The 4,726-nt window shown below is 30.7% G+C and overlaps 1 protein-coding gene across 1 annotated transcript in view; it reads right to left on the bottom strand.

The window, feature by feature from the left end:
• Positions 1-4,726, bottom strand: part of Crppa (CDP-L-ribitol pyrophosphorylase A) — a 288,105-nt gene that overhangs the window by 152,881 nt on the left and 130,498 nt on the right. The gene's annotated exons all lie outside the window — the stretch shown is intronic.

Genomic DNA, 4,726 nt, shown 5'->3' with positions numbered 1-4,726 from the left:
AAAAAAAAAACAGCAAATGTTACTTCATAAATTATGGGGATGAAGCTGAAAAGATGGCTCAGCAGTTAAAAGCACTCAGCGGTGCTGTGTTCAATTCCGGGTAACCAAATGGTGACTACCAACCATCAATAATGTCATCTGATGCCCTCTTATGACACTCAGACACACATGCAGAGAGAATACATATATATGTATATATATATATATATATATATATGTGTGTGTGTGTGTGTGTGTGTTTGTGTATATATATGTATATATACATACATATATATATATAAATCTTTTTTAAAAGACTAAGGGAACAATCTATCAAGAAAGGTACAACTCTAAATATATATGTATATATGTATATATATTCATGTATATATATATATATAAACCCATATATATGTTATGTATAACACATACACATTTCATGAAACAGACATTTATAGATATGAAGACAAAAATTAACCACAGTACAATAATGGTGAGGGATTTTAATAGTCCACTCTCATGAACAAAATGGTTATTCCAAAAGAAACAAGTATAAAAGCATCTTTGCTAAATAACATCTAGATCAAGTGGATCTAGTGGATAGCAATTGAATATTCTATGCAAATATTGCAGAATATATAATTTTGTCAATTGCTCATATAATGTTCACTAAAATAGAATATATAATAAGATACAATGCAAGTCATAGTAAACAAAGGAAACTCAAAATAAATTTATATATTCTCTACCTGATCACAATGAAATAAAATTAGAAATCAACAATGAGAGTAATCAATAACAGAAACATTGCAAACTCATGGGGACCAAATAACATAGTACTGACTGATGAGTGGTACTATCTTTTGATCAAAAAGAGTCAAGAAGGAAAATTTCAAACGCCTCAAAGCAGATGAAACAATACTTATCAAAGTCTGTTGCATACAGTGAAAGCAGTCCTGAAAGAGCTAAGAAGTACTTCTGTTAAAAAAAATAAGGGACATGCTTAAGATTTTAGACTATCTGAAAAAATGGCAATCTTGAAAAGATAACAAGCCAAATTCTCAATGAGCACATGAAAGAAATAAAAAAACATTATGGAGTAATTAACAAATTTAGAAATTGAAAAACATAGTCAATGAACTAGGATCTTTGAAACGTTCAACAGACCGTTAGCCAAACTGCTCAGAAAAAGAGAAGGCCCAAATTAATAAAATTAGAGATGAGAGAGTAAACATGACAACAGATATGAATGAAATTCAGAAAATTATTAACATAACTTCAAAACTGAAATGCCATTCAACTGGAAAATTGACAAGAATTGAATGAATTTCTATACCACACAGCTTGCCAAAATTAAGCCAAGAAGGTACAATTTAAACAGATCAATAGCAAGCAATGGAATAGAAACTTAAAAAAAAAAAAGTACAGAGCCACTTGTATTCACTGCTGAATTCTACCAGATGTGTAAAGAACTAGCCCCATGCTTCTTTAAACACTTCATACAGTAGAAAAGAGAGCAACACAACCACAGGTTTTATAAAGCCAACATTATAGCTATCTAAATCAGACATGAAAATGCAACAAAAACAAATTGTATGACAGTTTTCCTGATGAACACAGATGTAAAATTCTCAATAAAATACTCACAAATCATATTGAAGAACATATCAAAAAGATCATTCAGCTCTCTGAAATTAACTTCAATCCAATGATATGACACTTCAATACATACAAATTAATAATTATAATCACATAAACTGACTTAAAGATAGAAATCATATGAGCATGGTTTTGACAAAGTCTAACATCCTTTTATTGTAAAAGCTCTTAAGAAATGAGGAATGGAATGAATAGAATTTAACATGATAAAATGCTAAAAAACAATAACAAACTTATAGTCGACATTATGCTAAGTGAGAAAAACTAAAAGACTTTCTACTATAAAATTCAGAAGTCAACAAGACTGTTGACTTTCTCTATTCTTATTCAAGAGAATGTTCAAGGTTCTAGGCAAGGAATTAAGACTACAAAGAAATAAAAGGAATACAAATGAGCAAGATGGCATGATCTGGTACACAGGAAACAGTAACCCTTAGAACTAATGAACACATTCAACAGTAGCAGGATACATCAATAGCATGCAACTTTCAGTAGCCTTATTGTATAAAAATCATAAACATGCTGAGAAGGAAATAAAGAAAACAATTCTGATCACAGGAGCTTTAAAAATAATACCTTGGAATAAACCTAACTAAGAAAGTGAAAGACCTCTACAATAAAAAAATTTTAAACATAGAAGAAGAAAAAAAGCTAAGAAGACAATACAAGGTTTGGAAAGCCCTCCCAATGTCATGCATTGGCAAAATTAAGACTGTAAACATGTTTACATTACTGGAAGCATTCTATAATAACAGTAACATTCTATGTGAAACTGGAAAAATCCTAAAGTTCATAACAATGCACAAAAGATCAAATAGCTACAGCCTTTTTAAGCAGAAAGAGCCATGCTGAATATAATTACCAGTCCTGGCTTAGAGACACATTAAAATCATAATAATGAAAGCAACATAGACAGACACATAAATCAGTGGGGTCAAATGGAGAACCCAGAAGTAAATCTGCACACTCCCAGCCAAATATTCCTAATTTTTGATGAAGATTAAAAACAAAACAAAACAAAACAAAAATAATCATAGGAAAAATATTCATGAATAATGGTTCTGGAAATATGGATATGCATACATTAATAATGAACCTACATCTCCATCTCTCACCATGAACAAAGCCTAATTCCAAATCCATCAAAGATCTTTACATGAGATGTGAAGTGCTGTAACAGTCAGAGGGAAAGCCATGGAAGTGCTTCAAATAAAGACACAGGCAAGGACTTGTCAGAGGTATCCCAAAAGATTAAATAAAGCTCAGAAAGGCAAATATGATGTCTTCTCTCCTCTTTGGATCCCAAATTTTGTACAGATATATAAAATTATGGAGGTATTTAGATATTGAGAGCAGAAACACAAGCTCCTAAGAGACAAAGGTAACGAATAGGAGAGGAGAGGTCTTAGGAGAAAGAGAAGGGTCAGAGCAGAAGTAAGGTGAATGCACAATTATGTAGTTAAATGAATATATCATAAGAAATATGCTGTTGTGCACAATGCATATACAAAATTCCAAAAATCACACCTTAAAAGGGAGTTCAAATATATTCTTACTTAATGTTTTGAGAGAGAAAGCACTAATTTTAACATGCATTTATGACTCTCTTGCTGAATATCATAAACAACCTAAATGGTGAATCCTTTTACACGTACTAATGTATAATAAAGTATTTTCTTCCAAATAGAGAATATTTTCCTTTTGACAGACATGCTTATTATTAGTAGTAGTAAGAGACAATGTCTTTCTAAAAAGGTCATTAAAAAAAGACTATATGGAACAACAAACATCATCCAAAATACACACAAATTCATTAAGACACAGCACTTGAATTATTCTCCTTAATAATCTTTTTCTACTTTTTGTAGAAATATCTGTTTTAATCAGCTAGCCAATATTATCAGCGATATCTGGATTATTGTAGAACTATGTAGTTAAATATATCAAAGTGAAGATTTTAGGTTGATCAAAGTAAGGCTTGCTTCCAGCACAGTAGTGCGGGAGTGGTGGGACTCTTGATCCCACTGCTGACTGAAAAGCTATTAGCATTTGATAATGGATACACAAGGGAGAGTCATTTGCTTTAATGGTGTGACACATGTATTGTGACCACACAGCAGAGCTGGCCCCAATCCTGAGACTAGTTGGGCAACAGGAATTGGACTTGGTGGGCAAAGAAGAAAAACTTAATTTTAAATTTGGGTAGGAAGGGATGAGTCGATGAGAGGGTGGTCAAAATTTTGCAAATGAAGTTCTCAAATAATAAAAATATAATCTAATGCAAGCTTATTTCTTAAACAATATTATCAAGACTTTGTCAAAGAAGACCAATATAAAAACAAAAGTAAAAAGTGATGACCAAATAGATGACCCCAAACAGTATTTTGAACATCAAAGGTTTAATAAAAGATTTTTTTAGAGAACTAAACTTTCACATTTAGAAAAATGACCACTTGAAATGAGGCCTGTCATAATGTATTATTACACAATATCCACAAGATTAATAAAAAGATTATGGAAAAAACAAGCTTTTTAAAAAGAAAACAACCAATTTATTTTCTTAAGTTTCTTAATTTTTTCCAAAATACTTTATTTTCCCCTTGTCTTTATGTGGAAATTTTGTCCCCTCCTTCAGCTGAATCGTAAAGTAGAGACTGCTTACCCACACCAGTTTATCATAAATAAAAATCTCCAGCATTAAAGATATCGTAAATCCTTTGGTGATGTGAAGGTCACTGAAGTACAGCTTTATTACAATGAAATCCAGTGTCTAAAAATTGTTCGTATTTTGGATTTGTACCACAGTAAGAGCCAAAGATTTTAAGCTCTACTAAATACAAAACAAACAAACAAAAAGACTTTGTATATGTATGCTCATTTAAGAAAATACTAGTAGTGATGTATTATTTTGAAATACACAGTTAATATGTTTGGAGTTATTTAAAATTTATATTGAGAAAAATATGTATTTTCAGTATTGCTGTAGACAAGCATCTATATAAGACTAAATTTATTATTGGTAAATTGATTATTGTTTTATATCAAACAACTTTTATAATATTCATTTTTATTGTTATAATATTTTATA

Source organism: Mastomys coucha, unplaced genomic scaffold, assembly GCF_008632895.1.
Source record: "Mastomys coucha isolate ucsf_1 unplaced genomic scaffold, UCSF_Mcou_1 pScaffold6, whole genome shotgun sequence".
Classification (NCBI taxonomy): domain Eukaryota; kingdom Metazoa; phylum Chordata; class Mammalia; order Rodentia; family Muridae; genus Mastomys; species Mastomys coucha.
Note: the sequence above shows the minus strand (reverse complement) of the source record. Positions and strands in the feature narration are given on the sequence as shown.